The sequence below is a fragment of the Phoenix dactylifera genome, unplaced genomic scaffold (genome assembly GCF_009389715.1).
Source record: "Phoenix dactylifera cultivar Barhee BC4 unplaced genomic scaffold, palm_55x_up_171113_PBpolish2nd_filt_p 000420F, whole genome shotgun sequence".
NCBI classification, from domain to species: Eukaryota; Viridiplantae; Streptophyta; class Magnoliopsida; order Arecales; family Arecaceae; genus Phoenix; species Phoenix dactylifera.
The window spans coordinates 189,635-207,732 of NW_024067858.1; positions in this window are offsets into that span (position 1 = coordinate 189,635).

Here is an 18,098-nt window from a genome sequence, read left to right on the forward strand (position 1 = left end):
TGAGTTGAGTTGGAATTGTTCCAACCCATTGAAAAGAGTTTTCAATGATATTGTAATAGAGATCGCAATATATCTCACTACCAGACAGAATAGAACCTATGGGGTCACACACATTAGAGGTATTGACCGATCCAATGGTTATGTTGTGATTAGGAATCACAAATAATCAATTTGATTGATAATTGGTTAATCCACTAAGAGTTAGTGAGTTGAAAAAGGAATAATTGTAATTGGATTGCAAATTAATTTAATTAATTAGATTTAATTAATTGGACTTGATTATATTAAATACGAATTCTACTTGGAGTAGGATTTCTAGAGTCCTAATTGGATTAGGACTACAAATTAAATTAAAGTCCTACTTGGAGTAGGATTTCTAAAGTTCTAATTAGATTAGAGCTAAAATTAAATAAATCCTAATTGGATTAGGATTTGATAAGTCACAATTAATTTTAATCTAATAAATTAAGATGACTCCTAATTGGATTAGGATTGAAGAGTTCAATTGAGTCATGATTCAATTCGGTCCTAATTGGATATGGACTTTTATAAGTCCAAATTGGTTCACAATTTGGTAGAGATCTAATTAGATTAGATCTCTAATTTGAGGGACCACCTAATCCTCATTAGATGAGGATTAGATGCACACAAGAGGAGGGGCGTACGCCCCCTCCTCTTATTTTTTCTTTGGTGCGGCACTTGAGATAAAGATGGAGCTCCTATTTTTTAGGAGCTCCATACGCTATTTTTTCGGCACTACAAGAAAATACACTTTCAGCGACCACTTTCGGCGACTAAATGAATAGTGGTCACTACAAATAAGGCTATTTGCGACCAACATCCTTGTTAGTTACTGAATGATTGTCCTACACTGACTAAATGCATATTTGGTCGCGGAAAATCAAAACCAAGTTGGCGGGATGGAGGTTAAACGATTGGTGACTAAAGTTTGGTCGTTGAAAATAAAGCTATTTGCGACCAACATCCTTGTTAGTTACTGAATGATTGTCCTACACCGACTAAATGCATATTTGGTCGCAGAAAATCAAAACCAAGTTGGCGGGGTGGAGGTTAAACGATTGGTGACTAAGGTTTGGTCGCTGAAAATAAAGCTATCGGCGACCAACATTCTTGTTAGTTACTGAATAATTGTCCTACACCGACTAAATGCATATTTGGTCACAGAAAAGCAATACCAAGTTGGCACGAGTCCAATATTTCGCGCGGGCTGGAGGTAAAACTTTTGGCGACTAAATTTTGGTCCTTAAAGGTTCACCTCCAGCGACTAAAAAAAATTTAGTCCAAGAAAACTTTTACGAATGTCGTCTTTTTTCGATGAAAAAATTGGGCAGAAAGTTCGAATTTTTTAGTGACCAAACTTTTGATAGTGGAAGGTTCCCGTAAAACCGAACGATGTTGTACTAGCCCCTGTAAGATGCTAATTTCTAAGTTCAAAAAAAAAAACTGCTTATTTTCAAATGGTGCCGTTTAACACCTTAATTCACTTAGGCATATCCTCATCTCTTCGGCTGAATCTCAATCCCACAAAAGTCGAGAAAAGTATGCATGTAGGGGACGTCGTGTGAGAAACCAAACAAACCATAATTCCCTATTCCTCTATTCGACTTTAACTCCTTGCCTTCACCTGTTGCCATAGTTAATTCCTTCGCCTGTTCGTCGTTCCCCTATCCAGAATCCCAAATCTCTCCCACTCGGTGCTAGCCAAGCCTTCTTCGCTTCCGAGTTCCTGCCCTATATCTGGAGAAGAGGAAGACCATGTCTGATTGCGGTGGACACTACCAGAAAACAAGCGTATAGTGACGGAAAACTAGTGACGACCCGTTATCAGTTACTATTTGTGACGGAGTAGTGACAGACAGAAATTTGGTCACCGTGGTGTGAACTTAGTGACAGATTAGTGACAGACCGGTCACAGAATACACGGATAGGATGGGCGCCAAAACTTAGTGACCACCGTAGTGACGGGATATCTGTCACAAAATTGGTAACCAAAATTGCAATTAGACAGTGACAAATTCAGCCGTCACAAAAATCGTAACTCAGGTATTTATAAATTTTTAAAAGATTATTTTTGGCAGTGACAAATTATTGACAGAAATTTTCGTCACTAAATTTAATTTCTAATTCCAAAAATATTAAAAATATTATTTTTAAATAATTATAAATTAAAAAAAATAAAAAGAGAAAAATTTAAAATGAAACTAAGTGCGCCCTGCCCAAATCCCCCCAGTCCGGCGCCAACACGAAAAGCAAGGAAAGGTAAATTCTAATCCTGCAGCCGACCCTCAACCCGCGCACAACCCCCACTTCCCCCCCCCCCCGGGAATTCCTAACCCCTCCTCCTCCTCCTCCCTAACCCAAATCCAACAAATCCCTAACCGGAAGGCCGTCCACGGCAGGGATAACCCCTCCCCCTCCTCCTCCTCCTTCCTAACCCCTCCTCTATCCTTTGCGTTAACTCCAAAACCCTAGCTTCCCCAATCCCTCTCCTCTCGAAACCCTAGCTCCCATGGCGGCCCTCCTATCCTCCCAGTCCCAGTGCCGCTTCTCCGCTGCCGCCCCGAGATCCTCCATCTCGGCCAGGCGGAGCTGCTTCGATGGCCACCGGAGACCCCTCTGGTTCCGCCGCCTAGGGTTCTGCTGTTGGAATTTGTATCCTAAATGTCAATCGTCAGCATATTGATGATTGAATTTTGTAAATGAATTGACAAATTAATAAAGTGTTATTTGGCATTATTCATCATTTCATCTTCAAATGAACTCTTATATGATGAAGTCCTTAGGACTTATGTTATGATAAAGGAGGATTTATCTTTGAGTCCTTAAACTTGTTTGCGACGAAATGATATGCTGTTACTAGGACGACAACATTATCGAGATTAGGTCGTTGTGTGACATATATGTTGGTTGTCCTCTTAACCAAGGAGTGTGGAGACACTGGTATGCCACACAAGTGAAGTGTAGAAGTACATTTCACTAAACGTGACCAATTCCGGAATGCTCTACTGTCGAGAGATGTTCCGAGTGGATATGGGTATAAGTTTGGCCCTCTGACCTGAGACCGCAACCTGTGACTAGCAAGCAACTCACTGTACTTTGGTACCGGACTACCTGAATTTCTAATTCAGTGACGGAAGGTCACTGGGTGCAGTCAAGTACTTGCGTAGTCAGTTGTGAGTCAAGATGGAATTGACCCCTCCTGAAAACAGGAGATAATGTCTTGTGATTAATTTAGCAAAACCTTGGCCAGGGTAATCCCAGTGAGGAGTCACGGGATATCTAAAGTTAATCACATAATGGATATACTAATTATAGGGTTGACAGTGAGCTCTAAGTCATCCTGGCATTAGGAGTCAAAGGGATTGAATTATACAGTAACCATAGTTCAGGGTTCCAAAATATTTGCTTCGCATATATTCGACCTATCCGGACGTCGGGTACCATTGCTAGATGGTCACGTCGATTAGTGTAGAAAATTGTTCCTATACTACCGGCTTAGGTTTGAACCTATGAGGTCACACGCATAGAAGATTCCTGATTGATCAAGAAAGCTGATGAATGATTAAGAATCATTCAGGGGTAATTTGGTCAATTTGATTGGCAAATTATCTTATAAAATAATTAAAGTAATTATTGAAGGATTAATTAGTAATTAAATTACTAATAAACTCAATTTGATTGAGTAATTGTGCTAAGGATGAGCCAAATTGAATTGGATTCAAGTTTGGGCTCAATCAGGGTTTTGACCTGATTGGATTAGGTCAGAACCAAAAAGGACTTAAGCTGATCAAATTAATTTTAAATTAATTTGTTCTTAATTGGGGATTGACCTAATTGAATTAGGTCCAACATAAAGTAATAATTCAATTTGATTGAGTTTGCATGAGCCAAAATTGAATTGGATTCAATTTGAGCTCAATCAGGGTCTGACCTGATTAGATTGGGTTCAACCAAATTGCTTTGTTTTAATTCGGGTTTGACCAAATTTGATTAGGTGCAACCCAAGGGGATTAGGCTCAGATGATGTGGCAATTATTGGTGACATGGAATTGGATTTCATGAATTTTAAATAAACCAAAATTATTGCATGGTACATGGACCCATTGCTTGACACATGGCGACATTGTTTGTTATTTGAATTTAAATTCAAACATTAAGCAATGTGTTAAATGATTTTAATCACTCAAACCATCAGCCAAGGTGGCGTCTGAGTTTTTGAATGGATTAAATTCGAATTTCAAGAGGTGATTTCGAAATTATGAAGTGTTTTACCTTGCCGCATGGATTTCAAATTCCTTCCCTCTTGCACATGTGTTTAAAATTTGAATTTAAATCAGATTTGGTTGAGATCTGATTTGGGTTGTTCCTATTCCTTTGCATGTGCTAACTAAAAGAGGTTTTCTGAAAATAAATTTCGAATTTTGAATGAAAATTCGGAGGCCATTAAAAGGGGTCAAACATGGGCACCAAAAACACATCCATTGCAGCCTTCTTTCTCACCCGCCTCCTCCTCCTCTTCTTCTCCATTTTAGATAGGATTTTCAGGGTGAATATCTAGAAGATTCAACATCAGATCTGAGTCCTCTACTTCCCTTACAAACCTCATCTCTATCTGCTTCAAGACGATTGATCAAGAGTTGATTGAATCCCGGCGGGCAGATTTCAGCTTTCAAGTGTTCTGCAGCTGCTAGCACTTTTGCGGAAGAAGATCCTTCAGGACTTCGCGTGTACTTCTCGTAGAGGCCATTCGTGTGCGTGGCTGCGAAGTCAAGAATCAGATTCACAAATTTCATCCATCATAAAAGGTATTAATCTAGCATAAATCATTTATTATGGTGTCAAGGTCTAGGTCCAATTCCCCGAGGTTTTACCCTCTTTTGGGGCTCCTCACGGAGATATCTCCAGAATCCATTCGATGGATATTCGGAGATTAATTGGAATAGAGTTCTTAAGTTTCAGATCTGATAGTTAATCATGCATAAAAGTTTTAGCATAATTGTTTAAACGATTCCGGCATAATCCTATATGTTCTTAAGGTGCTGATTTCTAGATTTGATCTTGTAAGCATGCATGAATTAAATTGTTTGATTCGGTTTTTCCGTTGCGTTTTAAAACTTAAAAAGAACTACGTATGGCTTGATCCCCCTTATGAAGGGGTACGTAGGCAACCCGATCAGGTTCAGCCATGGTTTTCAAAAAAAAAAAAAAAAATTCAGCATGCTAAACACCGAAGAACGTAGGATTCACTTTCAGTGGTATCAAAGCCAGGTTTATGTTTAAACTTTTATGTTTTAATTCTTGCAATTAAATCTGAAATCATTAACATGTTTAGATTAGATCTAAAGTGCTTTTTATGATTGATTTAATTGCTGATTATGCATGATTAAGTAGATCTGAAATTTTGGATGCATATGATGCATGTTTGTGTTAGGATTAGTAACATGAATAAATCTGAAATCATAATATTGTTTAGATTAGATCTAAATAAAGTTTATGATTCATATGATCTTTGATTTTAATGAACAAATCAGATCTGAAAATAAAAGTGAAAAAACAAATACATAAGATGTATGTTGTTTGTATTAATTCATGTTGTTATGTATATGTGATGCATGAACATAAAACATAATGACTTAAACATGAATTAAATCTGATTACATGTGATTAATTACAAAAACTCAGATCTGAAAATGTATTTTAAGAACTGAAAGATTGTAATTAATATGCAATTAAAAAGAAATATGCAATGATCAAAACTTTCATAAGTCTAAACTTAATTGTGAATTAAGTGTTATGAAATAGAATTGTAACTCAATTAATTGACATTGCATAATTCTTTGGGCATATGGGTTAGCTTGAATCAAGGTCTTAGGATTGGGTTAGACCTAAGGTTAGAATCAAACATGGTCTAATTAGAGTTAATTGATCAAATCTAATTAAGTAGTAACTAGATTAGGTCAAGGAAACTCTAGGTTAAATACAATAGTTGTAGATTGATCAATTCCATGTCTTTGATTAGACCAAGATGGAACTTGATTTAGGCTCAGAGGTGTAGCCCGAGTCATTTGAGTAATCAAATTGAAATTGATTAACCAGTCGGTGTCTAAGGTAAGTTTAGCAGTTTTGACCGGTGGTTTTTAATTGGGAGCTACTCGCACTGATTCGTCTTTGTCGAGTTAATGGCATATCCCTTCCACCGATCTCACTTACCTGGCCGACATAGTCAATCACATTTTGATTGGATCACTTAATGATTCGAGTTAGCCCATGCCTTAAGAAAAATCAGTATGACTGATTTAGGTGTCTCCTTAACCGGTTTGAGTCTAATCTGATTTGGTAAAGTCAGTGGGAGAAATTAGACTAACCGGATCTTCTCATCTATCCTAATTATGAAATCCTCTAAAATTATTAGGTCCTTAAAATGAAATGGTTATGGAGATAACTAGGTCATAGCCTCCCATTAAGTTGGGTGATAATGGGTCCAATGTTTTGATAATTATTGGAGGCGCCACACGCCTGGTACTTATCAAGCATTGGAATTGTCATTCAATATATGATGAGTTAAGTGTACCTTCAATAGGCGGTCAGGTGAGCCGAGCCACACTCGGGCTTGGTCGTCTATTAGTTGATTAGACTTAACCCTATCATTTAATGGTTGGACCTGACTAGGGTATTCGGTAGAGGCGCCACACGCCTGCCGGAAAACCTAGGGCAAAATCATCACTAGAAGTTGCTTGGTGAAGCAATTGGTTAAGAACCTACCAATAGGTGCATATGGGTTGGCCGAGCCACACTCGGGCCTATATGGGATCTATTGGGTTCTAGTGCCCACTAAAGAATTAGGAGTAATTTTTCGAATTAGAGGTAGAGGCTACCAATTTGTATAAAATAGTGGAAATATCTTTAGACTAAAGTCCAAGTCTACTGTATTTAGTCAATTCATATACTAATAGCCAAATTTTCTTTTTATGCAGAAATGGCCACTAATTTATCACTTCGCTCATTGTTGGACAATGACAAGTTGACTGGTCCAAATTTCAATAATTGGCATAGGAAACTGAAAATAGTGCTAGAGCATGAGAGGATCCTTTATGTGATAACGGATCAAGCACCTGAGCAGCCCGCTGCTAATGCATCAAGATCAGCCAGAGACACTTATCAGAAGTGGCTCAGTGACCGGATCACTATTCGATGCATCATGTTGGCAGCAATGAGTGATGAGTTTAGTAGGCGTTTTGAGAATACGCAGCCGGAAGATATCATTCAAGTGTTGAATGAATCATTCGGCGTTCCTGACGACGTTGAGAGGCACAAAACTAGTTGTGCCATCTTCAGCGCCCGAATGAAAGATGGGACCTCGGTAACTGATCATGTACTGTACATGATTGAGTTGATCGAGCGTCTAAGCTCTCTTGGCTTTCCCCTTCATGATCAATTGGGGAAGGATGCCATACTAAACTCATTGCCTGGATCATACCGTCCTTTTCTCACTCATTTTCGTATGACAAAACCTGTAGTGAATTATCACCAATTGTTGGGGTTACTACAGACGTTTGAGAATGATCACCAACTTCTTAAGAAGACGGTGAATTTAGTGGGAGGTTCATCCAAGGGTCGCTCCTTTAAGAAAGGGAAAAAGAAAAATAAAATCCAAAAGAAACAGGTGCACCATGCTCAGCCTAGTCAGAAAAAGAATAAAAAGGCTGATCAGAGCAAGGCGGAGTGCTTCTTCTGCAAGAAGCAAGGACATTGGAAGAGTAACTGTCCTCTTTACATTGCATCCCTCGATCCGAACCGGCCTAAGAAAAGTGGGCAATCAGTTGCCAATCAAGGTACTTATATGATAACACCTTGCAATTTTTCTATTTGTGATAATTCGACCTGGGTATTGGATACCGGTAGTCCTTTTAATATTTGCAATTCGTTGCAGGGGCTACAAGTCAGTAAGAGGTTTGAAGAAGGAGAAAGGTTCCTGAATGTTGGAGATGGAAGACCAGTTCCAGTTCTAGCTTTAGGAATTCTTAAACTTGAATTCAGCTCTCATGTAAATGTCCTTAGTGATTGTCACTATTGTCCAAGTTTTCTATTGAATATCATTTCTGTAGGCCTTTTGTCCAAAAATGGTTATGAAATATCAATAAAAAAGGATTATTGCAATGTCATTTGGAATGGTGTTGTTGTAATGAATGGAATTCTGAGTAATGGCATTTACATTTTGTCACAGCCTGTTCATGTAATGTATAAATCCAATAAGCGCCCTAGAATAGATAATGTCACGGATGTCTACCTTTGGCATCATAGGCTAGGTCATATTAACAAGAATAGGATGAACAGGTTAAGTAAAGAGGGAATCCTTGATGTTAATGATTGTGAATCATTGACAACCTGTGAATCATGTCTTCTTGGTAAAATGACCAAATCATCTTTTACTGGAAAAGGGGAACGAGCCAGTGATTTATTGACCCTTGTACATTCTGATGTATGTGGGCCAATGAGCACAGATGCTAGAGGTGGGTATTCATATTTCATTACGTTTACAGACGACCTTTCTAGGTATGGTTATGTCTATTTAATGAGACATAAATCCGAATCATTTGAAATATTCAAATTATATCGTAATGAAGTAGAAAAACAAACTGGAAAGAGTATTAAAACTCTTCGATCAGATCGAGGAGGTGAATACCTCTCCAGTGAATTTTTGACATATCTAGGAGAAAATGGGATTCTCTCCCAATAGACTCCTCCTGGTACACCACAATATAATGGTGTGTCAGAAAGGAGAAATCGAACTCTGTTAGACATGGTTCGATCCATGATGGGGTTTGCTAATCTGCCCATATTCTTTTGGGGATATGCTCTTGAGTCAGCCTGCTATATTCTAAATAAGGTTCCAAGTAAGTCTGTAAATAAAACACCACATGAGATGTGGACTGGACGTAAGCCGATGCTCTCTCACCTTAGGATTTGGGGGTGTCCGGCGTACGTCAAACGTTTGAAGACAGACAAACTTGAACCCAAGTCTGACAAATGTTTCTTTGTTGGTTACCCTAAAGAAACTAAAGGATATTACTTCTACTTTGCTGAAGAACAAAAGTTGTTCGTAAGCAATAGAGCAATTTTCTTAGAAAAGGAATTCCTTGGTGAAGGAACAAATAGCTCTAATGTTGAGCTTAGAAAAGTTCAACATGTAGAAGATCCGACACCATCTACTGAACCAGTTGAGTCAAATTTGATTAGATCAGATCCAGAACCCATATTAGATGCACCATTAAGGCGATCGGGTAGAGTACCACGTCAGTCGGACAGATACTACGGTTTCTTGGTCCGGGATGGGGATCCTATCGAACTTGATGAAAACGATGAGGATCCGATCACATATATGGATGCAATGCAGAGGTATGACTCTGATAAATGGCTTGGAGCCATGCAATCCGAAATGGAATCCATGAAGGTCAATGATGTTTGGACATTAGTTGACCCACCCGAAGGAATTAAATCCATAGGGTGTAAGTGGATATTCAAAAGGAAATGGGGCGCAGACGGAAAAGTAGAGACCTATAAAGCCCGTTTGGTTGCCAAGGGTTATCGTCAACGTTATGGTATTGACTATGACGAGACGTTTTCTCCTGTGGCAATGCTCAAGTCCATTCGGATTGTGCTTGCGATAGCAGCACATTTAGACTATGAAATCTGGCAAATGGATGTAAAGACCGCATTTCTAAATGGAGATTTAGAAGAGGAAGTGTATATGATACAACCTGAAGGTTTTACATCTGCAGATGAGTCTAAAGTGTGCAAACTTCAAAAATCCATTTATGGATTAAAGCAAGCTTCACGGAGTTGGAATATACGTTTTGATAAGGTAATCAAAACATATGGCTTCATTAAGAATGAAGAGGAACCTTGCATTTATAAATGGGCAAATGGTTCAGTTATTATATTCCTTATTTTGTATGTGGATGACATTCTTTTAATCGAGAATGACATTCCTGCATTACAAGGAATAAAGGTTTGGCTATCATCTCAATTTGCCATGAAGGATTTGGGAGAAGCATCTTACATCCTAGGGATGAAGATCTATAGAGATAGATCTAGAAGATTGCTTGGATTATCCCAATCCACATACATTGATACTATACTGAAGAGGTTCAGTATGATTAATTCCAAGAAAGGCTATCTTCCGATGGGCCATGGAATTAACCTCTCTAAAAGGGATTGTCCGACAACCCCTCAAGAAAGAGAGAGTATGGATAGAATTCCATATGCTTCGGTAGTGGGATCTATAATGTATGCCATGACATGTACTAGACCAGACGTGGCATACTCACTAGGAGTAGTGAGCAGATACCAGTCTGATCCAGGTAGCAACCACTGGAAGGTTGTAAAAACCATCCTTAAGTATTTGAGAAATACTAAAGATCAGTGGCTTGTCTATGGTGATTCTGACTTAAAACTTGAGGGATATATTGATTCAAGTTTTCAGTCAGATCAAGATGATAGCAAGAGCGTGTCAGGATATATCTTCACTCTTAAGGGTGGGGCCATCTGCTGGAAGAGTTCCAAGCAGCATACAGTGGCAGATTCTACATGTGAAGCAGAATATATCGCAGCATCTGATGCCGTCAAGGAAGCTGTATGGTTGCGGAAGTTCATCACCGAGCTTGGAGTGACACCCTCCATTGATGGTCCAGTGCCTGTATTTTGTGACAATACTGGGGCCATAGCTCAAGCAAGAGAACCCAAAGCACATCAGCGGACCAAGCATATTCTACGTCGCTACCACCTGGTTCGAGAGATCATCGATCGAGGTGATATTGATCTTCAGAAGATTGACACAAAAGAAAATCTGGCTGACCCATTTACCAAAGTTCTCGGCATCAAAGAGTTCGACGAACACAAGTCGAAGATGGGTATTAGATACTGTGCCGATTGGCATTAGGCTAAGTGGGAGTTGTTGGAATTTGTATCCTAAATGTCAATCGTCAGCATATTGATGATTGAATTTTGTAAATGAATTGACAAATTAATAAAGTGTTATTTGGCATTATTCATCATTTCATCTTCAAATGAACTCTTATATGATGAAGTCCTTAGGACTTATGTTATGATAAAGGAGGATTTATCTTTGAGTCCTTAAACTTGTTTGCGACGAAATGATATGTTGTTACTAGGACGACAACATTATCGAGATTAGGTCGTTGTGTGACATATATGTTGGTTGTCCTCTTAACCAAGGAGTGTGGAGACACTGGTATGCCACACAAGTGAAGTGTAGAAGTACATTTCACTAAACGTGACCAATTCCGGAACGCTCTACTATCGAGAGATGTTCCGAGTGGATATGGGTATAAGTTTGGCCCTCTGACCTGAGACCGCAACCTGTGACTAGCAAGCAACTCACTGTACTTTGGTACCGGACTACCTAAATTTCTAATTCAGTGACGGACTGGGTGCAGTCAAGTACTTGCGTAGTCAGTTGTGAGTCAAGATGGAATTGACCCCTCCTGAAAACAGGAGATAATGTCTTGTGATTAATTTAGCAAAACCTTGGCCAGGGTAATCCCAGTGAGGAGTCACGGGATATCTAAAGTTAATCACATAATGGATGTACTAATTATAGGGTTGACAGTGAGCTCTAAGTCATCCTGGCATTAGGAGTCAAAGGGATTGAATTATACAGTAACCATAGTTCAGGGTTCCAGAATATTTGCTTCGCATATATTCGACCTATCCGGACGTCGGGTACCATTGCTAGATGGTCACATCGATTAGTGTAGAAAATTGTTCCTATACTACCGGCTTAGGTTTGAACCTATGAGGTCACACGCATAGAAGATTCCTGATTGATCAAGAAAGCTGATGAATGATTAAGAATCATTCAGGGGTAATTTGGTCAATTTGATTGGCAAATTATCTTATAAAATAGTTAAAGTAATTATTGAACGATTAATTAGTAATTAAATTACTAATAAACTCAATTTGATTGAGTAATTGTGCTAAGGATGAGCCAAATTGAATTGGATTCAAGTTTGGGCTCAATCAGGGTTTTGAGCTGATTGGATTAGGTCAGAACCAAAAAGGACTTAAGCTGATCAAATTAATTTTAAATTAATTTGTTCTTAATCGGGGATTGACCTAATTGAATTAGGTCCAACACAAAGTAATAATTCAATTTGATTGAGTTTGCATGAGCCAAAATTGAATTGGATTCAATTTGAGCTCAATCAGGGTCTGACCTGATTAGATTGGGTTCAACCAAATTGCTTTGTTTTAATTCGGGTTTGACCAAATTTGATTAGGTGCAATCCAAGGGGATTAGGCTCAGATGATGTGGCAATTATTGGTGACATGGAATTGGATTTCATGAATTTTAAATAAACCAAAATTATTGCATGGCACATGGACCCATTGCTTGACACATGGCGACATTGTTTGTTATTTGAATTTAAATTCAAACATTAAGCAATGTGTTAAATGATTTTAATCACTCAAACCATCAGCCAAGGTGGCGTCTGAGTTTTTGAATGGATTAAATTTGAATTTCAAGAGGTGATTTCGAAATTATGAAGTGTTTTACCTTGCCGCATGGATTTCAAATTCCTTCCCTCTTGCACATGTGTTTAAAATTTGAATTTAAATCAGATTTGGTTGAGATCTGATTTGGGTTGTTCCTATTCCTTTGCATGTGCCAACTAAAAGAGGTTTTCTGAAAATAAATTTCAAATTTTGAATGAAAATTCGGAGGCCATTAAAAGGGGTCAAACATGGGCACCAAAAACACATCCATTGCAGCCTTCTTCCTCACCCGCCTCCTCCTCCTCTTCTTCTCCATTTTAGATAGGGTTTTCAGGGTGAATATCTAGAAGATTCAAGATCAGATCTGAGTCCTCTTCTTCCCTTACAAACCTCATCTCTATCTGCTTCAAGACGATTGATCAAGAGTTGATTGAATCCCGGCGGACAGATTTCAGCTTTCAAGTGTTCTGCAGCTGCTAGCACTGTTGCGGAAGAAGATCCTTCAGGACTTCGCGTGTACTTCTCGTAGAGGCCATTCGTGTGCGTGGCTGCGAAGTCAAGAATCAGATTCACAAATTTCATCCATCATAAAAGGTATTAATCTAGCATTAATCATTTATTATGGTGTCAAGGTCTAGGTCCAATTCCCCGAGGTTTTACCCTCTTTTGGGGCTCCTCACGGAGATATCTCCAGAATCCATTCGATGGATATTCGGAGATTAATTGGAATAGAGTTCTTAAGTTTCAGATCTGATAGTTAATCATGCATAAAAGTTTTAGCATAATTGTTTAAACGATTCCGGCATAATCCTATATGTTCTTAAGGTGCTGATTTCTAGATTTGATCTTGTAAGCATGCATGAATTAAATTGTTTGATTCGGTTTTTTCGCTGCGTTTTAAAACTTAAAAAGAACTACGTATGGCTTGATCCCCCTTATGAAGGGGTACGTAGGCAACCCGATCAGGTTCAGCCATGGTTTTCAAAAAAAAAAAAAAAATTCAGCATGCTAAACACCGAAGAACCTAGGATTCACTTTCATCTGCTGCTCTTCTTCTTCATCGAGGTTTCGCAAACTCGATTCCGGATGGGGAGAGGTACCGGTTGGTCCAGTTCTCTTCCAACGTAGGCAAATTTCTCCTCTTTCTCTCTCTCTCTCTCTTAATTTCTGTTACATCATAATTTCCTCATTGTAAAGATTCTTAAGTCACAAAGAGATGCTTTCTTCAAGTAGGTAGTGTAATATTGAAATAAAGAAAAAATTTCTCATATGTTGGATAATTAATGCTATTTGTTTCCTCATAGGAGGAAATAGGATTATATTTTTATAATCGTATCATATGTTCTGTGAAAATCACCATTTGAATAGTTCCATTCGGTAAGAAGGCTGAGATTCTTGGATCACTTCTCATGATCTTTGCTAGGAACTCAATTTTCACTCCTTGTTTTTATAATCGTATCATATGTTTTGTTGCAACTCTTGCTAGGAACTCAATTTTCACTCCTTGTAATTTCCCCATGACTTGAAACTAAGGACACAAGAAGTCATCTTATTAATCTGGGGAGGATTCACAAAGCTGACTGCATATGCATGGGTCAACCGAGGCATGCTCTTTGCGCCCAAAAGAAAGAAAAAAGTTAAATCTTATGCTGTATGTTAAACATTTGAAAGCTTGCTGCAGTCTGTTTCCTCCACTGTAAGAGTTTGATAACTAGGTGTCGTTTAACTTTAATCCAACAGGGGTTTCTCTGGATTTATTTCAGGTCACATACTTTAACACTATAATTGTGCTGAAATTCTTTCATATGCTTACTGCACTCCTTTTGTTCTTGCAGTATTTTGGGATGCTGTTGTAACATGTTTCTTCCTGGATACGGCACATAACATTGTTGAATACATTGAAATAATATCAAAAATTCTCAAAAGTGGAGGAGTAAGTTTTTTTGAAACTGTTTAGAATAAACTTCTGCATTTAGTAACTTTTCAGAGATTCCTGAACCTTACCAACTTTTTCTCAAAATTTGATTTGTAAGCAGATCCAATTTTTTAATCAATGGTTTTTGTGCCTTATTTCTTGGTAAGTGATAAGTATTATCTTCTAATGGTATGAACGATTCATACTTGTTATATGAACAGGTCTGGATAAATTTGGGCCCTCTACTTTATCACTTTGCAGACTCATACTCACCTGATGATGTATGTATATATAATTTCAAGCGCAGATAAGATATATAATGGGTTGATTTTTTTTTACTTAATGAGCTAGCTATAACTTGTTCTCCTCTGACATCCAGGAGATGTCCATTGAACTCAGTTTGGAAGATGTGAAGAAAGTTGCTTTCCACTATGGATTTGAATTGGAGGTATCTACAATTAATTTTTAACCTCATAGATTTTAGAGAAGTTCAGTGATTCATGTTTCCACGTATTTGTTCATGAACCACAGATGGAGAAAATCATTGAGACGACTTACACTGCAAATCCTCGGTCAATGATGCAAGTAGGCTTGTATATCATTCAAAGCCAAGCCCTACACTGACTTACACTGACTTCTTCCATTTCTTTGCCCTTTTATTTTTCTGTTCTGACATTCATCTAAGCGTGCCACATGAAACCATATGTCTAACCATCTCCTTATGAAACTTTGAGTTAGTTCAATGTATCACCATTCCATCAATTCTAATGCTTCTTGCTTTAGATGTTTCTTTGCCCTGTTTTCCCCCTTGTTTCCATGAGAAGCACCTAATGGAGCATGTTATTGCATGTCCCTTTGGACCAGGGCTATTTGAGGATGAGAGTGGATAACTGCAGTGTTCATGAAATATTGTCCTTGTTTCCTGTTGCAGGTAAGTACAGTGAAAGTCAGCAACATTTCCCTGGCTGCATCAGAAAAGGACATCAAGGAATTCTTTTCCTTCTCAGGGAACATTCAATATATTGAATTGTGGAGGTCATTGTCCTTCTAATTATGTCTTATGCATTTCTCTTGTGGGAAATCATTATCAAAATCATGTTGTTTTCACTTCGGTAGCGAATCTGAAAGGTCTCAGATTGCCTATGTCACTTTCAAGGAGTCACAGGGAGCAGACATAGCAATGCTTCTCTCAGTGAGTTAAATTTTAATAATGCAAAATTACTCGCTAACATGTTCCAATCTCAGGAAAAGAAATTTTACAAATAACCTTCATGTCCTTCATGTTTTTCTAATATACAATCTGAAAGATTTTGGGGTGCACCATTTCAGTTCTTTATGGATGCAGGGAGCAACTATAGCTGATCTTTGTGTCAGCATTACGCCAATTGAGGATTACCAGCTTCCTCCTGAAACTTACCAGCGCAAGATGGAGCGTGAGGAGCTACGGAGGCAATTGGAGCAGGAGAGGAGAGAACGTGAGGAGGAAAGAAAAGAGCGAGAGGAAGAATAGAAGCAAATTGCACATCTTACAAGTTTGTTGACAGAGTTCTTAAAGGAAAAGACTCAAACACACAAGTCATCTATCCACCATGATGGGGCCATGTATTCAACTGGTGTACAAATACTCGTTGGTATGTATTCTCATTTATATTACATAGGTTATTTAGAGATTTTGACCAAATTAAGCGAATGTCATTATGAACTTATACTTGAATTTTAGTTTATTATTTTTCACATGTGGTTATTGATTGTGTATTCTTTTTTGCTTTCTCAGATACATGGTGGAGTTATGAGCATGTGAAATCTAGTTTTTGGTATATGGATAGCTTTTGTTCAGATGATCATGGTGGAGTTGTCTACAAGCAGAATCCAGTTTTTGGTATAAGAATATTTTTGTCTACATGATGGTTGTTTGGATGAATAGCAAGATCAGATATTTTGGGATTTTTAATTTACATTTTGATGTATTTGGTGATGATTATCACCTTAACATATGGTATGGATGAAACATTGTGATGTATGGTATTAATAGGTATGCTTGACTTTAGACTTATAGATGATGATATTTATAATGAATGATTATGGATTCTCCAACATTGTGTATACTTCTATTTGGATGAGCAAATGTATTGTGCAATATGGGATATTGGATAGGCTTTGTTGGTTGTACAGGGATTTGGAACGAGCCCAAAAATAAATATTAAGCTTATAATTTGAATTGTTAATTAAATACAGGTTAATACTTTCTGCCACCAAAAAATGTTTGTTGCCAATGCATTCCAATACATTCTGCGACCAAACTATTAGTGGGGAAGATAGACATTCAGTGACCATTTTTTGGTAGCGGAAGACAAACATTCTATGACCAACTATTTGGTCGGCGTTGAAATTAGCGACAACAGATTTGGTCGCTGAAAATTTTCTTCGGCAACCAAACCTTGGTCATTGTTGGTGTATCTTAGGTGAGAATGATAGTGTTATTTTTGATGATTAACAAGCATTTAACAAGAGTATGTTATAAGTTAAATCGATACTTCATTTATAAGTTCATTACTCTCAGTATATTTGTATAAATTGATATAGATACATTTTATTGTTTATATGAATGAATCTAACCTTGAGATGCAGCAAAGTGTGGATTGAGTCGACCCAAAGGATGATTAGGTCGACCCCGGCACATCAAGAAATCATTTGGCACACTTCTGCAAAAATGGCACAGATGAACAGTGAGTTGGGTCGACCCAAGGAAAGCATGAGTCGACCCAAACATCAAGATCCTCAAACAACTCAAAAAATGGTTCTCTGGATTACTGAGAGGGTCGACCCAAGAAGAAGTTGAGTCGACCCAAGTAAACCTTGAGTTGACCAAAGAAAGGTTGAGTCGACCCAAGTGAAGAAAGGCTGAAATTCAAGATTCTGAATTTTCTGAAAGTTGGGTCGACCCAAGAAAAATTTGAGCTGACCCAAGGTTTGAGTCGACCCAAGAAAAGTTTGAGCTGACCCAAGGTTTGAGTCGACCCAAAGAAAGGTTGGGTCGACCAAGGGAAGGAAGGCTGAATTTCAAGTTTCTGTGTTTTCTGAGAGGGTCGTGCTGGGAACCCGCCCATGCCGCTGATATTTCAAAAATTTTTCAGATGGCAGCGGAATCGGCATGCACGAGTTCGACGTTCATCTCATGAACGTTGTTTCGAGACCTTTCGTAATTAGGTAAGAATTAAATCCTTTTAAAACTAATAGGAAGATCAAATCTTCACCTTGCGGCGGGTAGATGATCACCGCGAATCTGAATTCGTGGTTTTGGAAGAGGGTTCGTTTGAAGCCGTTCAAACGTCCGGCCTCTACGGGTATCCACACGAAGTAGAGAACCGATCAAAGCTTTCTTGTCTTCCCGGGGTGCTAGCTCCCTTGCAAAGACTCCTTTGATGGCTGATCTCTTCTCTTTCTTTCAACTCTTGAAAGTGCTTGAGAGGAGGAAGAAGAAGAAGGGACTCAAGGAAGAAGAACACAGCTTCTGCAGCCTTCTTTCTTTTCCCTGCGTTGGAAGAAGGATTGGAGGAAGAGGATGACGCCAACGCTTGGACTTTGCTCTCCCTTTGCTTGCGGCTGAACCAAGAGAGGAGGGGGCTGGTGGGCGGCAGCAAGAGGA